The 23,335-nt window shown below is 36.5% G+C and overlaps 1 long non-coding RNA gene across 1 annotated transcript in view; it reads left to right on the forward strand.

Annotated features, from left to right (window-relative positions):
- Positions 1–2,419: 2,419 nt before the first annotated feature.
- The window catches only part of LOC132680099 (uncharacterized), a 43,760-nt gene continuing 22,844 nt past the window's right edge, over positions 2,420–23,335 (forward strand). Inside the window, exons 1-2 of the long non-coding RNA XR_009610513.3 lie at positions 2,420–2,543; positions 22,758–22,945. This is a non-coding gene — a long non-coding RNA (uncharacterized LOC132680099). The remainder of the gene's footprint in view (positions 2,544–22,757; positions 22,946–23,335) is intronic.

A 23,335-nucleotide genomic window follows, 5' to 3' on the forward strand; every position in this document is an offset into this window, starting at 1 on the left:
GTTCATTTATCAGTGTTGAAAAGGGCCTGTGATGCTGGTTTAAAGTTTTCCCTCAGCCTTCCAGTCTTACTAGAGCTGGGTCAGTGATCGCATTGGCAATAAGGCACTTTTGTGCCTCTCCACACACACGTCTTCCATTGATATTTTAGTAACATTGATTCCAAGCAATTTTTAGTATTTTAGTTATATCCATTTAGTACAGTTGCTAAAGTTCTTTATATGAATTTAGGCATCATCAGTTGGCTATGATTGAGCCATCATATAAATCTTAATAGGTAAATAATTTTAGAATACCGTCTAACACTTTATAAGTTGATAAGAATACGTGGATTGTTACAATCCTTTCAGGTAAGTAACTTTACAAAAGGAGAAGAAACTCGGGAATCAGTCTACAAAAGGCAGCATTTCCTGTGGGAAATATACCAGAGAATTCACCTTAGATTCTATTTCTACTTCACTAGTGTGTTTTTAACTTAATAGCATAATTCCTAAAGAATCAAGTACATTCTTACTATTTAAAAATTTTTCTTTACCTGCAGCTATAGAGCAGAAAATGAAGAGCCTACATCACAAAATCAACAACTCCTAATATTTATCTATATACTAATACTGTCTTAATACTAACTGTATATAAGTGTCTATCTCTGTCCCTCTCTCTGTCTCTCTTGCTCTGTGTGTCTGTCTCTCTCTCTCTCTCCCTCTCTCTCCCACTCTCTCTCTTTCTCCTGCCTCAGGCTAGGTTGCATGTTCCAATTACATGAAATAATTCAACTATCCAGGTGACGGAGTGTTCAGAAGTAATAGCATATCCAAAATAAGGTTACCTTATTATTTTTTTTCTCCCCTAAGGTAGAGACTGTCAACAGATAATATGAGATCAGGATTGATTAAAGGAATGCCATTTAAGTCAACTCTGTCGGACAAGATGAGAGTTTAAATATCTATCAGGGAAATATGTGGTTACAATTCATCTTGGAGGCAGAAAAGGATATCAGGTTAAAAGCAAAGCATTTTTTGCTGATAATATGACATGCCGATCACAAAAGAATCTCGTAAGTAGTAACATGAGTTTAAATACACTGTGCTAGTTTGGAGAATAATGTTGCTATCATATAGGGAATCAAGAAGACAGTGCACAAATGAGAAAAGGAAAATAAGGGAGGAAGGTGGAGGCTTCCACTAATTTAGCAGCGATCCCAAGGTTTCAAGTCAAAGGGAGCCTTCTTTGGTAACATGAACCAAAATGATGTTTATTTAGGTAAAAAGTAAAGGCTTGCATAGTTAGGTGCATTTAGCATAAAGGTTGTTGCATTCTCCTTAATAGTGTGAAAATAACCCAAAACTTCTCAAGTGAGAACAAGCAAAGGATATTTATCAGAGCCTGAGACAGCCAGAGAATCAGCAACCATTACTTGCATTTGGCAGGGACTAAAAAGCAAGCAGGGGATGGGGGAAAGATTTGCTGTGGAAAAATCGAAAGGTTCTTTTACACCCTGATAGGAGATTGTTGGTACGGGGAGACAGAAGATTGGACTACCTAGAAGTGAGGCATTCTGTGTGAGCATTTAGGAAGGATAATTGGCTTTTTGTCATTGATTCCAAGTTGGGTCTAGAAGGCAAAAATTAGGGAAGCTGTTAGTCCTCAAGCAATCCCTTCCCATCCGGGGCCAAATGCTACAGGGGCTGTGATCCAAAGTGGTTGCTGCAGTTGTGGGTCCGTGTTCTATTTTTACATATAGGATGGTCACCGCCTATTTGTATATTCAGTTTCTCATTCTAGAAGGTCAGAAACTGCCTCAGACTTCTAGGTAATAAGGATTTTAGTCGCATCACAAATACTTAATCTCTGCTTTCTGGATGTGGTGATTGGTCCAAAGAAACATTCTTCATTCAAGTTGCATCAGTCATATTATCCCAACTCCCACAGAACTATTAGGTCCAGGAGGCTAAACCAGGAACCAGAGGTCTTCAGTAATATAGCTGTGGCAGAGGCCAGTCTGACAGATAAGACAGAGGTCCAGGGGGAGCAGAGATTGGAAATCGGTAGAAAAAGTGTGTAAAAATGAGAAGTCACTGTCTCTGTGAAAAATAAAGCCAAGCAATGCCCCTGCCTTTCTTAAGATTTTGAAAAACAACAACAACAACAACAACAACAACAACAAAAACTAGTCAATCCCTCTTGTTTGCCAAACTGTTTTTGTGTCTACTTCTTGCAGTCAAATGAATCTCGATTATTCCTTAAATATTTTTATGAAATTCCTGTTGTGTTTCAGCCACTATAACACATAGTACTGCTGTTCCCTGCTATTTGAGACTTCCATCCCCCATCTGCCTTGTAGTTGGGCAGTCATGTGACTTGTACTGGGCAATGGCATATGAGTAGAAGTGACATGTGTCCCTTCGGAGCTGAGACATTTAAATGCTGAAGCAATGATCTCATCTCTTCCTGTATTCTCCCGCTAAATATTGTGGAGGAGGCCTCATGTCACCTTAGTGACAGTGGGCGATGATCAGTAATGAAGCTAAAAGGTCACCGAACACTGGTAAGTGAAGACAGATTAAAGTTTGGACTTTATCCTGGGGGCCTTCAATATTCAGCAGATTATTTTTGAATCTGTATTCTGTTCAAAACAATTGCTCGTGACAATTCAAAGTGATTACATTCCTCTAAGCAGGGGGTTGACATGTTCGGGTGTGTGTTTGGGGAGTAGTACACTGGCTGCCTTGTGGAAAGTAGAGAAGAGAGAATTTGTGTGACCGAGAGGCCAGACAGAGCCTGTTCGCTGTGAGAGACAGAAAAAGGGTCCATCTTTCCCTTAACTGCCTTTCCATGCACCACAACGAGGGCCCTCTGGGTTCTTGTAGCTGGGTGACTGAGAGAGAGAGAACACAGTTCCCTAAAACTCAGGAAGCTTATAAATTAAAAAATAGTTATGTGCTAACCTGCTTAGAATTTCATTTTCATGACTCAGAGTGCCTTCCATAAGCACATTCTGGCAAACCATAAAGCGAATAAATTGAAATTGAGTAAAACCTATTGGACACTAGAATTGTAACACCAGATTAAACACATTACCACAAAACATAAATACACAGTTTTATATCTACAAGTACATTAAGCTGAAAGAAACTTTAACTGAATTTAGGTAAATTAATGAATAAAACATGTTTTTGTAAACAGCCATTGTTTAGCATACTGAATATTCTTCCTCTTTAAAGCTCATGAATATAATACCTCAGGAAAAATCTGTTCTCTACACGTTTCCTTTTAAAATGCAGACGAAATAATAAAAAGTGAGGATGTCTTCCTCCTCAGCATGATATTTTGGAATACATAAATAAACCTCTTTGTGCATGAAACAAAAGTTGTAGAACCAAAGTATCTGATTTTTACAGTGGTGTATTTTCTTTCTTTCTTCTTCTGTTTCTTTTCATTTTAAATAGCAATGAATTGCTATTTGAATGATTGAAGGGAAGAGACGTTTAGTAGAAATAATTATCTTCTACCAGGCAGCGTGCAAAAACTAAAACAAATAGCAATAATGTAAAAAAAAAGTTGTTTTGACATTCTCCTAAAGGAAAGTGTAAGATGAATAGGAATATATTAAAGGTGCATGTCTATTGGAGGCCTGTGAAAATTGCTGATTACAAAGGAGAGAGTTAATGATCTCTAATTGTGTTGTAATTTGAATGCGGTCTAATAGTAATGAAGAGAACAGATTTGTGTGTTAACATAAGAAATATTAGAGGAGTGGGCGTCCAATGTTTGGGTTAATTAATTCTATCCCCCACTCCCTACAGACATATGCATGTGTAAAATGAATTAGATTCTAAAGAGAACCCAAAGAGCCAAAATTAGACTCTGAACAAGCTTGCTATCATATGGGAGCTTAAATTACTATTTTTGATGTTCTTTGTAACTATCTCATTTAGTTTCTATTGTGTTTGCTTTTATGTTCTAAGGTGTTGTTTTTTGTTTTTTTTTTTAATTTTTTTTTCAACGTTTTTTATTTATTTTTGGGACAGAGAGAGACAGAGCATGAACGGGGGAGGGGCAGAGAGAGAGGGAGACACAGAATCGGAAACAGGCTCCAGGCTCCGAGCCATTAGCCCAGAGCCTGACGCGGGGCTCGAACTCACAGACCGCGAGATCGTGACCTGGCTGAAGTCGGACGCTTAACCGACTGCGCCACCCAGGCGCCCCTAAGGTGGTTTTTAATGGATTGAATAATGCATAAAAATCTGCAGAGCTGTGCAGAAAGTTCGGATGCAGTGCCATTTACAGCTTTTATTCCACAGCAAATCCTCCTACTTCTCTGGCAGTATGTTTGTTGTTGTTGTTGTTGTTGTTGTTGTTGTTGTTGTTTAGAGCTCTGAGTATGTGTGCATGTGTGTGCAAGCATGTGTGTGTGTGTGTGTGTCTGTTAATTTTACTCTTTCAATGACAAGGAAAAAAATAAACAATTAACGTAGCAAAGATATTTCAACTCATGTCAACCACCTTCTATTGAAACTAAAAAAATTCAGTTTGTGGGAGTGGTAGCAGCATATTGTTTAAGAACAGTCTACCAAGAAATGGACAAAGGGATTCAAACATCGTACAAAGCAGTAGCAATTTCATCATTTTATTACTCAGTACCCGCATTACATACTTCAGTGTTCTGCAAAATTACTGTGCATGGATAGCTTTAGCAACCAGTAAACTCTCACTACACCACTGTAATTATCATAGCATTTCAGGGAGTTCTAAGAAACCAAACTGAACAAAAGCTTACTTGCAAAAGGACTTTAAGTTTCATTTGCTTTTCATGCAAGGCACAGCAATCTATCTCTGCTTGTGCGTGTCCTTTGTTCTTACTAACGTCAATAGTACGTTCAAATTTATAGGAAGACCAGAGTGCCTTCCATAAGCACATGAGTGGGCAAATCACCTGGGAAAATCAAATAAAACCTAGCTACTAAAACTTACAGAAGGAGGGGTGCCTGGGTGACTCAGTCGGTTAAGCATCCATCTTTGGCTCAGGTCATGTTCTCGCCATTTCCAAATTCGAGCCCCCTGCCTCGGGCTCTGGGCTGACAGCTCAGAACCTGGAGCCTGTTTCAGATTCTGTGTCTCCCTCTCTCTTTCTCTCTCTGCCCCTCCCCTGCTCACACTCTGTCTCTCTCTCTGTGTATTTCTCTCTCTCTCTCTCAAAAATAAACATTAAAAAAGCATAAGAAAAAACATTAATACTTACAGAAGAAAGAGAGTGCATTCAAATTCATGACAAACCAATGAACATGCCTAAAACGGCAGGGTACCCAGAGCCCCCAGTGCAGATCATAACTTCTGAAGAAGTGAAGGTTACCTCACAACGCAGGAAGCTCCACACTTTGACAACAAAGTGCACGTTGACAACAAAGTGCGCCTTGACACTCACACCTTAAGCCATTCTTCTCTAAGTCTTGTCTAGGCATGTGTCAGGGACTAGCTTATCTAAGGCTGGTGCATTTCATTTATCACAATTATACCAGATGCAATTTGACTAACAGATACAGCATGGGTCAGTGAGTGTAGGTATAACAGCAGGCCTTATGAATGATCCCAGCGCCTGTAGGCTCTGTAATCCTCCTTGAAGTGTATATGTGTGCTCAGAACTAAAACTGAACTTCAGAACTAGAGTGAGGATCACTTACCCCTATGTCTCTAGAAGCCCACGAGATCAAGTCTGAATGCTAAACCACACCCCTTGAAATAGCTTTATCCACAAATGAGGGAACATTTTACCACTGTCTGTTTTACTTCCATACCTATACCTCAGTTCAATCTGAATTTGAAGAGGGAAAAATGGAGAGTTATTTATTAGTCTCCTGTAAATGCCTGGGTAACATTAAATGTTTTGACAATTCTCAAGGTTAAAGTAGATTAATTGTTAAAATTCATTTCTCACTGGCAACATTCAAATGAAAACATTCCTGGTCAGTGGTTGACTTTCTCTACCCAGTAATTCAGGAAAGTGGCCTACCCCTTTCTTCCAGCTGGAGCCGCCCATAGGGTTGTGGAGTTCTCCATTTTGAACTGACAAATGTGGAAAGAACAGGAGGATCAGGGAGGGGGTTTATGGTCCAGCACTGGAAGTGGTGCATATTAACTAGGACTCAGTTGTGTGGAAATTTTAGCAAGCTGTTTACACAGGAAGAAGGGAAGAATATTTTGGTGAAGAGCTCTCAGACTGCCTCAGCTTTTCAAAATCCAACTTTGTGGAACACAGAACTGCAAGGAGACTTTGTGGACCTTATATTATGTAAGGGTTCTCATGACACGTTTTGTTGTTGTTGTTGTCATTGTTAACATACCTGACTATGCCTATCACAATGCCCCATATCCTTATAGGTGTTTCAGACTCATGGCCTTTATATATACACAAATATATATATAGTATGTAAAGACATACTAACGGGCCTTGGGACCCATACAAAATGCTTTCTACAATCTCTCTCTTCATCTACATTTCCTGTCTTCACAGGCCCATTTTGCTCTATATGCATTTCTTTTATAACATAGTATGTGTTCTTGTACACAAAGAAGTAGAATGAAATATTTCCAATTCTTTAACAGGAATTATAGAACCTGTAGAATATCTACATGTGTCATTTCATATCACATTAGTGATATTTTTGCTTTAAAGGTTAATCGTATGATTTTATCTCTATGTATCGAATGAGTCAGCGTTAATTTTATTTTTTCCCATTTATTTGTCATCTTCCCTTGACCATTGGTTACCATGTTTATCATATTTTCTGGTGGCTACTGTTCACTTTCCCAGTGAACTCTACTATTTAGAGACTCTACTAATATAGACTCTACTATTTAACATCACTCCATGATTTTATTAAAAATCATTTCTCTAAATTAAGACCCTATAATTATAATGAGTTCATTGCTGCTTGTAACAGCTAAAGTGTAATGCATAAACATAGACATTTAGATGATCATTTTCCCATCCTTCCTAAGTGTCTCTTCTCCGTCCCATATGTTATACACCATTTGTTAAAGGGAATATACTTATGGATTTACCTTTGGGAATGAATTATATGAAAATGGTGCCCTTTGGAGCTGAGCAAGGTAGAGACTTGTGCATTGCGATAAATACGGTAGCTTAAATAAAATTGTTAATCTGTCTTTACTATAATAGTCAAGAGGTCAGAAGTCCAGGCTTGCATGGCTATCCTGCTAAAAAATATATACTCCATCATTTTGTCCTTTGATATTTATAGTATTGGCTTCAGCTGCATGGCGAAAAAATTGACATTTTACTGATGACAAAAACAACACTTCATCTGAGGAAGAAAATGATGGTATTGAGACGAGAGACTACTTTCCCACCATATAACGCCACTTTTTGCTTCCACCTCAGGGTCATTTCTACTTTCTTAACTAGTAATCTCAAACCAATGAGCCGTATAAATATATCCCAGGCTATATTAACGTGGACAGCGTAGCATATGCAAAATAACACGTCAGTTCATATTATCAATTATATCCCCAAATGTCCTATGTGCCCCAAAGTATGTCCAGATGCATATTTCTGTCATCTGTGAGTATAAAACCTCTAGCCATTGCTAAGATTATTTATTTTGTATTTAAATTAGAATAAACCCGTAGCAGTAATGAGCTTAAAATGCACATATAATGGAAACATTGATGAGATTGACATAAGTTGCCAAACTTGAAGGCTGTACTGTTGTCACTGACCATGTGAACAGAGGCATCAATATCTTCAAAAAAGGAAAGAAGAAAGGAAAAAGGAATTAAAAAAAAGAAGTGCTCTGTGCCACAGCAGGACGCCCAGAGAAGAGATACTTCCAACAGCCCCATGATTATATGCAGAAGACAGAACATCTCCCCCAAACAAAGACAACGCCAGCTAGGTACAGGAGACGCAACAGAAGGCCACACGATTTTCCCCAGACACCTCATTATAAACAACTTGGTGGACAGTACTTGCCTCTGTTTCACAAAGATCATTACCATCATCAGACCTCCATGGAACCCTCCTCTCCATGGGGAATGGTTTTTACTCCTTAGAAACTACTGAGAAAATTAAGAGACAGAGGAAAAAGGGATAGTGCGATACAATTAAACTCCTGTAAACTCTTTTGTTTACAGGAACTTAGGTTCCTGACTTTGATGTTGCTGCTAAAATAGCTCTGGGGGAAAATTTCTTGAAATAATAAAAATGATCAATTTAGGTTTTAAATTTTGTAACTCATAATAAAGCTTTTTTCTCCTCCCTCTTCCACTATTTTTTATAATGAAGGTATAAAACATATTAATTCTTTATCACTAATAATGACTCCATGAGATTATATTTGAGTTTAGGGATTTCAAAGTCATTTTATAAGAATTAGTTCCATTGCTACGCATTTTGTCTGGAATGTCTAAGCAATATCATTAAAAGCCCAGTTTAATTGCTTTGAAAAAAATATGCTTGACTTGATACTCAATCTTTCAAAATTCACAAAGCTGGTGTCTTTGTACACCAGCTCCTAAAATGACTCACGTCTTTCTCTTTCTTTGAATTTCTTTCCCTAGAATTCAAAAGCATTAAGACTTAAACTCTTTAAAATCTGCTGTGTAGCATAAGATTAACTACACATTCATGGAAATATATCGAATATCTAATCAGAATCTAATGTAGTCTTGAATATACAGAAAAAAAAATACATGAACCTTACCAACCACATGTTCCAAATTAATTGTGGAGGACAACAGGAAAACAAGCAAACCAAAGCTGACAAAAACATAATTCTGGATAGTTCTAGAATTATGGCAGAAATAAAGGATGCTGAGGGCCAACGAAGGCTTCAGAGAAGTGGTTTTGAACTGAGCCTTAGAGATTGATGAGATGGTGGTCAGGTAGAGATAAAAGCCACTGTATTATGTTGAATTGTTACCCCACATCTTGTATGATAAATATTATTTTTACCATCCTCAACTTTTTCATTCCGTTTACACAGGCTACATAGAAATCGGATGCAAAATGCAGGGGAAATATTCCAGGATGTTTCACAGTGCTTGCTATGAATTTAGAATTAGAAGAATAAGACTTGTAGGAGAGATCATTGAATAGAATTTTGTTCACCAATTGCCATTTTTAAGTTTTAGAAAAGGTCAGATACAACTTCACCACGACTATGGGTGCATCATTGGAAAAGGTAAGAGAAAGTACCAGAACATTGACTATACTACAGCTCCCCTCTATCCTCAAGATGTATACTTGCTAGGCCTCCTGTCTGGAGGAAGTGTCCAAGAGGACTTGGTCGTGTCAGGTAGCATTGGAAATGAGAAAAAGCATGGAACATATGGGTTTTTGTAAGAGCTCTACAGTTTAAGTATTACTCTGTTGACTTTTGTTTGTACTGATTTCTCTAACACCAAAATCATGTAAACTCGGTTAAGGAAGTACTCTCAAAGTTAGTAGGCCCTTGCAACTCGCTGCTTGTATCCTGAGGTCAGAGGAGCGCTTAGGGCATCTTTGAGAGTTGCTTGTGGCAGAATTCACTTATAAACAGGGGCACAAGAGACTATACCCTACATAACATGATAACTTACCATTTCAAGAAATATGTTGAATTAAAGGAATAGTGAACCACAAACTTTGCCAAAACCATTGATAGCTCCATTAAAACTGAAGAAGGGGTAGAAAATGTGGGCTCTAAATAAACACATAGGAGTTGGTTGTTGTTTCCTTCAAAATTAATCATGGGCCTGAGAACTGTTAGATCCCAGATTGATGGAATTTTAATAGATTTGAAAATAGATGGAACCGAAACACTATGCATTGCTTCTATTCATCATCTGTGCATAAAAAAACTGAAATAGTTCACAGACTATTAAATGGGGAAGTAAAAAATTGCTATTTTTAATGTAGAGGAAGAGAAAGGTTTACTCACAAAAAATGTATTGATGTGCTACCATGGCGGAAATCAAGGAAATCTTGAATTTATAGGACTTTTATATAAACGAATAACAGAGTTACTTTGTTAGTACTTTTATTTGCTTTATCAGTGCATTTAAATTAAATTATTAAACATAAAGGTTATACCTAGGAATTACTCAAAACCTAATTATAGTAGAAGTAGAAATGCTAACAAAAATTGAATCTACAAGGTGAATTCTTTACTATTCTGTTATAAATAAAGAGGAAACTGAGTATTTTGCATAAAAATTTGTCTAGGCAGGAAAGTGTTATCATTTTGAAATTTTTTCCACCTTATTTATAGAAGCCTAGAATGTGAACAGTGGCCTGAGTAAATATCTGATTGTGATATGCTGCAAAATTCGGAAGTAACCTTGTTAAAAATGCTTGTAGATTCCATTCAATTTTGCTAGATAGTGAGCAAAATACTAAGGGAGAGAGATTTTATTATATGTCCCCTAAGGTAAAATAAAACTTTTTTGTAATTTCCTAAAACACTGTATTTGGTTTCATTTCTATTTTATCATGCAGCACCTGATGTTTCTTTTTACGTGTGAAATCTAATGAATAACAATGAAATGATATTAACTTGAGTCATGGTAAAAGTAGGAATGCCATAGATATTATATTATGTGACCTAAAAAGATTCTAATTTGTTTATTTTCGAAGTTAAGTTCTTTCATAGATATTGAGTATGTGAATGTGTACATATATATATATATATATATATATATATACGCTCTGAATTTTTAAAATAGCAAGAATATAGAAAAAATTATTTACATTGGATCATCAAAGGAAATTAGGCAATGAATGATGTAATAAGTTAACAACTTTCCCCAAATTAGGAATAATAAAATATTTGTATGACCTTCACATGAAAATGTTTCAAAATAAACTATAGAGACTGAGAATGAATTCCAACCCACAGCCAAGGTGAAAAGCAATATGAAGGTTAAAATGGTTCACCTTTCAATATTAGATCATGATTTTTTGTATACCGAATCTTGATTATCAATTATTGATGAAAATTAATGAGTTCCTAAGATCCCAAGTTACTTAAATGCTATGAATAACTTCCCAATAAAGAGATTACCCATGTTATTTATGTGAGTTTGAATATGCTTCCACATAAATAATTTATCCTCTCAGTGAAGAACAATTGAACTACTGTTTTTGGTTTGGTTTGTTTCATGTGTGAATTAAAACTTTAGAAATGTTCATTAGATACTCTACTATACAAAAAATGCAGCATTATATAATTTCTCCTCTTCACCTTTTGGCTTAACTATCATTGCTGCATATTTCTTGACTATTTTTACCAGTTAAGTGATGTAGTTTATTGAAAACTAGAAGAATATTGGGCAGTTATTAACTTTTTTAACCTCTCTAGGTCATTTTGCAGACATCACCTTCCAGCCTATTTGTTTCTGCATACTCTACATATTTAATACCTATGAATTTCCTTTTCATAATATTTGTTCATTCATCCACATCATTAATAATGTTATTAAGTGAGCACAAACCCAGCGCCAGTGCTCCCTTCCACCTTGAAATATTTTGCTGATGTAGAGGTTGTATCTGATTGAATTCTTTTTAATTCGTCAAGGATTATTGATGTGGAATTAGCATTTCAGGAATGGAAATCTTTAGTCCACATTTAGGAAAAACTGGATTCATGTACAGTAGGGATATAGTGTCCAAGATAGTACCCAAAAGAAGCAGTTTTGTTTCCAGAATGGACACATTGCAGGAGGGTTTTTTGAGATAGGGGAGAAAAGGAAAAGGAAGGAATGCCTAGGTGGCTCAGTCGGTTACATGTCCAATTCTTGGTATTTGGCTTAGGTCATGATCTCGCAGCTTTGTGGGTTTGAGCACCGCTTTGGGTTCTGTGCTGGCTGTGCGGAGTCTGCTTGGGATTCTCTCTCTACCCCTCTTTCTCTGTTCCTCTCCTACTTCTCTGCTGTCTCTGTCTCTCTCAAAATTTATCAATAAACTTAAAAAAAGGAAAAAGACAAGCTGAAAAAGAAAGAGGTAAGGAAAAGACAACTTTGTCTCTGCTGTTTTGTTAAGGACCAATTCTGAAGCATGTTTAGCTCTTTAAGCTCTAAAATGATGCTTTGGATTGGATTTGTTTAAATTGATAACATTTCTGGTTCCGTTCAAATATCCTTTTTGAAAATCCCTTCGTTATGAAGGATGTGTTTAGATTCCTAACCTATGAAATCTATTTTCCTGCTATTGAAGTCAATACATACATTAAAAAAATAATATGTTACTCTTTGTTTTTCTTTTCTCCTTGAAGTAGGTCTATTTAAAATTGGTTAGTCACACGTTTTTCATACCAATGGTGCAATAGGAACAGATTCAAGGAATTTCATTTTTTCTGTATTTAAATTAAACTGTGGACAGAGAAGTTTGGTATTTATTCTTAGAGAATATGACAAGCTTCTTAAAATGCAGTCGATTTCAATAAACATGTTTTCCCCCAGCAGCAAGAATAGCAAAGGATACTACACACTCTTTATATCGGAAACCACACGCACAAACTTTAAGAGATCACCTTACTTTTCTTTCTTGCATGCTTTTCTCTTAAAACATCCCTTCGTTTAAAAAGGATACTATAGGGGCGCCTGGGTGGCTCAGTCAGTTAAGCATCCGACTTCAGCTCATGTCATGATCTCACGGCTTGTGGTTTTGAGCCCCATGTCTGGCTCTGTGCTGACAGCTCCGAGCCTGGAGCCTGCTTTGATTCTGTGTCTCCCTCTCTCTCTGCCCCTCCCCCCCTTTCATGCTCTGTCTCTGTCTTTGAAGAATGAATAAATGTTAAAAAAATAAAAAATAAAATAAAAAAAAATAAAAAGGATACTATATACAAGAATCAATTTTCCTATATTCTTTGATTAAATTATCCTCCACTCTTACTGGCCATTTGTTAAGCATGCAAAATTAAAAAAAAAAACAAAAGGGTAGTATTAGATGAAGAACTCAGAACAAATAAACTTCATAGTAATTAAGAAACTGCAATACCTAATGACAGAAACCAGCATTCAAATGGAAATTGAAACAAAGGAACTGTAATTAAAAAAAAAAAAAAAAAGAGTAGGAATATTCATGTGAGCATATATGTGTCTTTAAGTTTTTATGAAAGGGATGAAACTGAAGAATTTGGTTAGCAATTTACTGATTCAAATATGCTACACTTTCCATGCTTTTTTCAATGTTTTATTCCAGCTATAATCTTTATAATTAAAATCTAATTTTCCATGTCAATTTGCTACTTTTCTGCCAAACGTGTATGTTCCCCCCCTTTTTGACATACTTTTCTGTTTGAGTTTTCTAGATAAATAGTTGAAAAAAGAAAGTATCTGGAAAAATCAAGATTGAGAGGCACCTGAGGGATTTTTAGTGACATTATCAATGATCTACTATTATAAACCTAACTTTTCTTTTCATTGAAAACCTTCTACTCATAATGAATTGTAATACATATGGAGATGAGTTTATTTTGATACCAAAAGGTTAACTCAGTTAAATTGTATATTGTAATCCCCAGATACAATACATTTTTTTTTAAAAAGGCATGAATAATAAGATGGTAGTAGAGAGTAAATAGAATTATAAAGATAATTAATACAAACACAAGGAAGAAAGGAACAAAAAGAAAAAATAGATAAGAAATAAAGAGAACATCTAACAAGATGGTCGATTTTAATCCAATCATTGCCAAAAAAAAAACCCAAGTTAGACTGGCTGCTGCTTGCTCTGAAAGCTAGTAATCAAGACACAAGTTGTGATTGGAAAGAAAGAGGAGTTTATTCAGGAGGCCAGCCACCTGGGAAGAAAGCAGACTCTTGTTCAAAAACCAACTCTCAGGTTTCTCCCTGTCCCCAAAGGGGAAATTTATTGTTTTCAATTTTTTGCCTGGCCCCAATTTTTTTAAAGGAACATTAGGGCTGTTAGTCAGTAAAAGGGGAGCACAGTGATTTATAACACTTCTTGATTGCATGCAAAATCAGCGGTGCCAGCTACAGACATTACCTGTGGTGCTTGGAGGCTGTGCACATGAGAGGTCGCCCCAGAGGAGGTTGTATAAGAAGATTTGGTTTCAAGTATTTCTAGGAAAAAAATGTATGATCTGTAGATATACAATGAAAGGTTTAGTTAATCAATCACGTGGACTAAAGGTACTTGCTAAAACTTAAAAGTCTAATAAGTTGGCCAGAGGGGCCAAGAGGAAGACTTCACAACCATAGGGATAAGTACGTGAAAAACTAACAATACAAGTGCAGCAATTTAAAGACAGAAATTGCCAAATTGTATTAAAACAAAGTGAGAACCAACTATAGGTTGTATATTTAAAAAAATTTCATTTTATTTTATTTTACATTTCATTTTATTATTTTATTTTAGAGAGAGAGGCATGAGCAGGGGAGAGGGGCAGAGGAGAGAGAGAGAGAATCTTAAGCAGGCTCTATGCTCAATGAAGCCCGTTGTGGGGTCAATACTGGAGATCATGAACTAGCTGAAATCAAGAATCAGACACTTAACTGACTGAGCCTCTAAGTCACCCCTACGAAGCATAATTTCAAAATATAAAGCAAGGTAAAAAGATGGAAAAGGATTTATTTTATGATTGATAAGTGGTCAAGTCACTATGATTCTAAATATGTATGCAACTAATAACAATATTCAAAACACAATAAGGAAGACCTGCTAAGCATGAACAAAGAAATAGAGAAAATTACAATTGTAGTAGAAAAATTCAACACATTTCACCAATAATAGATAAAAGTATAGGACAAATACCAATAAGTAAACAGATTTGGACAAACTCTCAAAAATTTACTCATTAAAATGAATAGATTAATCCACCTAACAATAGCATAGTACATATTATTTTAAAGTAAACACAGAAGATTTTGCAAGATAAATCACATTCTGAGCCATAAAACAAACCTTAAAAAACCTAAAATCATGCTAAGAGTATTCTCTATCTTATTTTTCTTAAAATAGAAAAAATAAGAAGACACTGAGAAAATATCTGCATATTTGGAAATTAAATAATGCATTTCTAAATAATGCACACGTTAAAGAAGAAATCCAATAGGACACTGACATTGTTTTAGATTAAATAAGCATTAAAATGTAATATATTAAATGCATTGGCCAAAGCTGAATTTATAATAACATGGGAATTTTAAGTACCAAAATTTCATATTAGAATAGTAAAATGCATCAATTAGTGATTTAATTACCTACCTCCAGAGCCTATAAAAACAAGTTCAAGGGAAAATAAAAGCAAGAGTACTAGCCAAAAGAATTTAAAGCTGAATTTCAAAAGGATGTTTGCAAACTCCTTCTTATCATTGGCTAAAATTGCTTTGTTAGCTGATTCATCTTGTTCATTCAGCCCAGTGACTCTTTTGCTGAACAAAAATCCTAGGTTTATTCATGCCTCAGAAGCTTTGCATTGCTGAATCCTCTTATTTAAAGATTGGGCACACTTAATCATTCTGCTGACAACATCCCTAACTTCACATCCAGGAGAATGGTGTGTTAATAGCTTGAAAGCAACCATGGTCAGAGGATTTACACCTTGGATCAGGAAACACTATATCCAGACTTTGTTTGTTATTTGGAGCACTAGTTTACCAACATCACTGTTTAGTAACTATCACTTAACCTCGTTTATCAAATCACTTGTCAAAATACAGAATTATATTGCTTATATATTTAAAAATCAAAATATGGGGACGCCTGGGTAGCTCAGTCAGTTAAGCATCTGACTCTTTTGGCTTAGGTCATGATCTCATGGTTTCATGAGTTCAAGCCCCACGTCACGCTCAGGGCTGGCAGTGCAAAGCCTGCTTGAGATTCTCTCTCTCCCACTCTCTCTCAGGCCCTTCCCCACTTACATTGTTTCTGTCTCTTTCAAAATAAATAAATAGAATAAACTTTAAAAATATATATAAATAAATAAATAAAATAAATAAAAATATGTAGTTTTTAAAATGTCCATATCTAATTAAATCTTTGGGATAACTTCTGTGTTTTTCCAGCAGGGTAAGCAGATACAGTCTATCATTTGCAGCTAATTTTTAGGTGATAGGGATGATTCCTCGTGGAGACATATTGTACTTCTCAAGACAATGAGATTCAAATTGGGTCATAGATTAAACAATTTTTAAATACCTCTCAAGTGGAAGTTAATTTTTCTGTATTTTTTTGGCTTTAAAACAAGCATCAAGCATTTGTGTTCTGGCTTTTGCTGTTGTTTTTGATGAACATAGCTGTAGAAATGGAAAACGCTTGTGGGATCAATATACTAGGGCCTTTGTGGTCATAATTTAATTTCCGTAGCATATTTCTTGACTCTTTACTGCGTGACACCTTGATTTCATAATAAAATAATCAGTCTAATTACATAAACAAGTCAAGCTGTTAAACAGAAATTTGTTTTAATTTCAGATTTTTGCTATCTGGTGGTCATAAGTAATTTCTGGAAAATCATGTTCCAAGGATATCATTTAGTTTCAATAACCTGATTGAAAGTATTATAAGGAAGAAATTTGCTTGTTTATATTAATGTCAAAAGTAGTCCTCTCACATTTAATGAGAATATCGCACTTTCCTTTAGATATACAACTCTTACTAATATAACCCAAGAACATAAGCCTAGGTGTGTAACACATGTACGAGCAAACAAGGCAAGAAATATGTGATGTGCTGAAACAGGGATGCTCCTAAAAGACAAGTTTATTTAGGCTGCTACTAGCTGCCTAGTATGCTCTCCCTCAAAATTGCTAATACTTATGTAGTCTCTCTTTGACTCAGATGAGGGGGGTGAGTTTAAAGTTCTTTCTTTCCCTCTAAACTACATAAGACATCACCTCCCTTCCCCAACTCCCATCAGGGATTTGGGGAGATCACCATAGAATCCCTAATGGGGAGAAGCATTCTGTATGGTGAAAATTTACCCACATGGTTCTTCCCTACCCCCTCCAAATGTGGCGCCTTACTGTAAACAAGCTAGAAGCTGATTGTAACAATACAGTAACGACAGGCTTCGTTCAGTTTCTGTACCTCTTGATATGTGTGTTGTTGGGTCAAAGCTAACGAGACGCCAGACAGCAAACGTCAATGTTGACCTTTATGGAATTCTTGGATCTTGGGGCTGCATCCTTGTCTATAATGAGGCAAAGTTAGGAAAATAAAAGGTTCAATGCAACCTGCATATTTAACTTTCACAACCTTCAATCCGTGTCATATTAAAATGTATGTTAAGTTGTACATTAAACGTTCGCTTTAATACGGCATGGTTTACAAAAATATTTTTCTATTAGCACATCCAGCAATTAGGGATCACAGCTCTGGAGGTATGCTGGAAACGCCTGACTCTGGGATTTTCCTAACACTATGTAAATGAGGCAGGTGGTGAGACCAGAAAAGCATTTTTGAAGTTGACCAGGGTTATCAATTACTGATATAAATACAGTTGAGAATCTGTAAGGATACAGCATAAGTTTTTAGTTATGCTTAATTATTACAAGGGTTTTTGTGTTAAACAAAACTCTATTCTTATGAAGGAAAGATGTAAACTTGATGACAAGAATAACTTACAAATAAATGCTCCCTCCATTTGGCTGGACTAATCAGAAAGAAAAAAAAATCTATTTTGTGTGTTTGAATATAAATAAACAAAAGCTCTTTTCCACAATTATGTTTTTGTGGGCTATGATGTCATCGTTTTAATCCCATAACAAAATTGCCAGCATTTCCCCAAAGGGGGAAAAAAACAGTAATTTTAATCTATTAAAACTGTCTGGGGGCACCTGGGTGGTTCAGTAGGTTAGGCATCTGACTTCAGCTCAGGTCATGGTCTCATGGTTTGTGAGTTCGAGGCCCATGTGGGGTTCTGTGCTGGCAGCTCAGAGCCTGATCCTGCTTTGAATTCTCTGTCTCCTTCTCTCTCTGCCCCTCCCCCACTTGTGCTCTGTCTCTCCGTGTCTCTCAAAAATAAATAAATGTAAAAAAAATGTTTTAAACTGCCTGGTGCCTCATTTCCTATAACACTTATGATGGAATGTGTACTAATTTTTGCAGAGAGTGCTGATTACCTCTAATATCCATTATTCTTTCTTCACCAGTAAAAAAGAGACTTGTAATTTTTAGTGGGATACATGATCACCAGGAGTAAATACTATATTCCCAATCCTTTACTGACACTAGGCATGACACGTATGACTAATTTTCGGCCCATGAAGTAGAAATGTGTGAATTCTGAGAAGTTTTAAAAGAAGAGGTCTGTTCTATTCCTCTGCAGTATATTTATTTACTGTTCTTCCTTCTTGGAAGAGGTGCTGTGATGGCTGGATCCAGAGCAGTCATATGAGAGCATGAGAAAAAGCACCATTTGGAAGATGGCCAAGGAAAAGAGTAAAGAGTCTGGATGTCTGACAGTCATGAAAACTCCATATCTGACCTGGAGTGTTTGCATATACACCCCTGAGGGAAGAGAGGAAATAAAAAGGTCTGTCTATATTGTTCAAAGAAAGGAGTTCTTAGCCTTTCTTACACATTAGAATCATCACAGAGATTTTCAAAATACATTAATGCTCAATTCCATCAAGGTCCCTGGAAAATTGTTCATTGGCTGTAACTTTCCATTCCGTCACTTCCAACCCCGGCTCATGTGGCTGTTATATCTGGAGACCATATCCTGCAACGTAGTCATCTTGCTCATTCTTCTTGACTTGTGCAGCTGAACATATCTTCCGTCCTTCTGTAACCGGGGGTGGGGTGGGGGTGGGGTGGGGGTGGGGGGTGGAATAGTGTTTTCCTTATGTTGATTCCTATGTTATAGAAACTTGAAACAAAACGAAACAAAGCAACAACAAAACCGAAAAACAAACAAACAAAAACCCCAAACTGAATATTTGTTTTAGATTCAAAGTTAAATGTTCTCACATTCACCACATTCTAGAATGTCTGTGTTTACCTGGGGCAGGCCTAGGGGACCCTTTTTCTCCCTTCTCAGCCAAATGGAGATTGCTGAAAACATCGTTATTGGGTATTCGGTTACATGGAGCTTAACTCAGCTGATTATTTGGTAAATTAATCAAATTTGGTGTCAGCAAAAGTGAAATTCCAAATCGTAAGTCTGACTGCATTATATGGGGCAAGATGGTAATCACCGAATCAGTGTTCTTATCAGAAAGTCAGAGATCCTAACAGTAATTTAGGAGATTTTTGTAAAGTTTAAATTATTGAATTAGGTAATTTATAAACTTGTATCGTACTTGGAAGCTCTTCAGCCCTTGAAAAGTGGTACTTGTAGGTGAATTTACTCTTTGAAATTAAAAAAAAAAACACACAACTTTGGATTTTCTTGTCTTTCATACTATTGTAATGAGGAAAAATGATCCTATTATTTAAATTACAGAATGTGCTAATTTAAAACTTTAAGTCTCATAATAATGACAGTTTATTTCAAAAAGATATTCATGACATTCTCATTTGATGAAAACTGTAATGTTAGTTGTTAAAGGAAATGCACAGGTGTTTGTAAATTTGTAACATTTCATTGTATTATTTTTAATTATTGAAGTGTAGCTGACGTACAATGTTACATTAGTTTGAGGTATATAACACAGCAATTCCATAATTGCGTACATGATTCAGTGCTTATCAAGGTAAATGTAATTATCGTCCATCACCATGCAAAGTCCTTACAATATTATTGGCTATATTCTTTATGTCGTACTTTTCATCCCTGTGACTTTTTTATTTTATAACTGAAGGGTTGTACTTCTAAATCTCCTTCACTTATGTCACCCATCCCCACCCACCCCCTTCCCTCTGGCAACCACCAGTTTCTCCTCTGTATTTATAAGACCATTTTCTGTTTTTTGTTTGTTTGTTTTAGATTCCATATATAATAAAATAGTATGCTTTTTTTTCCTCTCCCTGTCTGACTTATTTCACTTAGCATAATACCATTTAGGTCCATCCGTGTTGTGAGGATACTTACAGGCTTTACAAACTTGTACTTGTTGGATTTTTGTTGTCACTGTTCAAGGTTTTTATATAACAAAGTATCAGAAGCCAAAGCACCCACACAGCATGAATATGAACAGAAAATGTCTTTCCTGAACAAGTACAGGCTTTATAATTTAATTGTATTTACACTGATGAGTGCACACAAAGAAAAATCAATTTGTGGGAGTTTATTTCATTGGTATTGAAATTGTATCTTCCTTAATAAGCTTGGCACAAAGTGCATAGTTTGTCTTCTAAGTTCATTAAGTTATTCTTTTGCTGTAGTCTGTGGTGTTACGTAGTTTTATATGGGCTTGCTGTCTGGGTGTTTCAAATTGGTTTTCCCAACTATAGAATATTAACTTCCAATATTTACCAAAAAATTCTCATTTATTATAAAGTCACAATAAAAGGGCATAAAATTAATACAAATATCCAATTTATTCAAGGTTTTTCTGGAATCATTCTGAAAGTGCTAAAAAAGTTGGCTGAAAACCTGAGTTTATAACATCGGTTATTTTCTCTACCAACTTAATAATACCATTAAAGCTTTCTCAGAATACTTTCTGAAATCAATTCGCCTTAACTATATTGCAGGAAATCCAGGAGGAAAGACAGAAAACATTTTCTATGCACTCATAGAAATAAGACAAAATACCACTGACACCCCTCCAAATCAACCAATTAATCACTCAGTCGGTCATGAAAGCTGTCCTGCATTCTCTCCATATTTCACAAATTGTTCTACCATGAACTTGTTTGTGCCCTGATCATGAGCTCTTCATCCGCCCCATGCCTTGAATATCAGAGTTCAAGGGTGAGGTCCTTATCTTATTTGGTCCCCGTGCTTTTTGGAAACGTTTAATCCTATACCCAGGAATAAACTCATCTATTCTCTGAGGCACATGTAAGCATATGACCCCTGGATTATGAGTCATGTTAACCAAATTGTTAGCAATAAGACTTACAGCTCTTTTCTCCCAACTACAAGCATTTCAGTTTCACTGAATGATATTTATAATCTACTGACTTTTATCTTCTCTCTGCTTAAGTCTTCCTTTCTCCAGATCACCCATTTTATTAGATACCTGTTGCTCCTTAGCTTATTACAGCAAAACTTAGTGGGTTAAAACAACAAACATTCTGGGTGTCTGGATGGCTCAGTTGGTTGAGTGACTGAGCGACTCAATTTCAACTCAGGTCATGATCTCACAGTCATGAGATCTAGCCCTGCATTAGGCTCCCATACTGACAGCGTGGAACCGGCTTGGGCTTCTCTCTTTCCCTCTCTCTTTCTCCTTGCCACCTCACTCTCCAAATAAATAAATAAACATTAAACACACACACACACACATACACACACACACATTCATTATGCCATAGTTTCTCTAGGTGAAGAAATTTAGCAATAATTAGTTAGATCCTCTAATTAAGGGTCTCTCATAAGGCTGAAAGTCGGGAGGTTGGTGAGGTCTGCCATTATCCAATGGCACATACTAGAAGGACCAATTTCCAAGCTCACTCATGTGGTTTTCGGTAGGATATAACTCCTTGCTGGCTGCTAACGGGTGACATTAGTTCTTTGACATGTGGGCTTTTCCACATAGCATTTCTCAACATGGCAGCCAGCTTCTCCTAGAATGAGAGAGAGAGTGAAACAGAGAGCTCCGAAGAAGGAAGCCAGTCTTTATGCAACTTAATCCTGGAAGGGACATCCCCTTGCTTCTATCATAGTGTATATGAAAGAAGTGAGCTAATAAATTCAACCAGGACTCAAGGGTAGGGGTTTCTTCAAGGGTATAAATATTAAAATGTATGGATCAATGGGGAAATTTTAGAGGCTGCCTACCGAGTCCCTGAAATAATAATTACAAAACCCGCTGTTCCTTTGAAGTCACTAATTTAAGCACACACATCTCTTACCAATCTCTTATCCCCTTATCATGTATTAACAGTTCCCCTGCAGCTACTCTCCTATATCATTAAGACTTCCAAACCATTGGCACCTTTGCCTTCTCCCATTCCATGAGAGCCCCCCTGTGGATACTTAATCCTTATGAGCATCAAATGCCTATGGCTGTTCTCAACACTTGCTTCACATTAGAATCACCTGGGGGAGATTTTTAAAGTTCTGGTGACCTGGCCTCAAGTAAGATTATACCAGTATTTCTGAAACTTGGTACTGGACATTACAACTTTACAACTGCTCCTCTTAGGATTCTTATATGCAGTCATATTTGGGAATCAATATGGGGGACTCTATGACTGAATAATTTAAACACTCTATTGTCAGTAAACTAAAACAAGAACTGGCTGACTACCTCTCTTTGGCCAACTCTAACCCACCAGCTATTTTTAAAATAAAGTTCTGTGCTGCCTGGGTGGCTCAGTCGGTTAAGCGTCCGACTCTTGATTTCAGCTCAGGTCATGATCTCACCGTTCCTGGCCCTGGTTTGGCTTGCACTGACAGTATGGGGCCTGCTTGGGATTCCCTCTCCTTCTCTCTTTCCCCCTCCTGTACACACACTCTCTTTCTGTCTCAAAATAAATAAATAAACTCTAAAAGTTTTACTGGAAACCAGCCCACATCTACGTATCACCTATGGCTGCTTTTGCACTCAAGGTTGTAATTGAGTACTTGTTAGAGACTGTATGGCTCACAAACTGAAACTATTTACAACCTGCCCCTTCACTTAAAAGGTTTGCTGATCTCTGACCTATCCTCTTTCACACCTTTATTTTTTTTTTCACCAGTAAGTTGCCAACCTTTTCACTGAGTGAAGTCTGCTGTGTGATTTCTACCTATTTCTAATCCTTGAACCCTGGTGAAGAAAAGCATACAAGCAAACAAATGAGTAATATCTTACAAGCCTCTCTACAAAATAAATTTCCCACCCTCTGCTATGCTAAAAGAAGAGTCATCAACAAGCTGTTCGGTAATGGTAAGAGATCTGGGAACATAACTGTTCTTCATACAGTTTTAAATTGCACGTTTTTATTCACATGCCAAATCTACCTTCTGCATTTTATACCCTGTGTGATAATCCTTTCCAGGGTTTTTATGGTTTGAAATACTTTACATTTTGTTGACTTGACTCTTCTCCCCATGGAAAGATGACTGAATTTTCTTAAAAAGAAAAGTTTACAACTGACACTTGTTAGAAACAGAAAGGAAGACTTTATTCAGGACTATTGCAATATTGGAGAGGCTATTACAACAAAGGGGACACGCTGAACTCAATCCCAAATACACCAAAGACAGCTGGGAATGTTTGGCCAAAGAGTAGTTGATGAGATGTCAGAGGTAGGGGAATTCTTGTCAAAATGCATTT

Source organism: Panthera onca, chromosome A1 (assembly GCF_046562875.1).
Source record: "Panthera onca isolate mPanOnc1 chromosome A1, mPanOnc1 haplotype 2, whole genome shotgun sequence".
NCBI lineage: Eukaryota > Metazoa > Chordata > Mammalia > Carnivora > Felidae > Panthera > Panthera onca.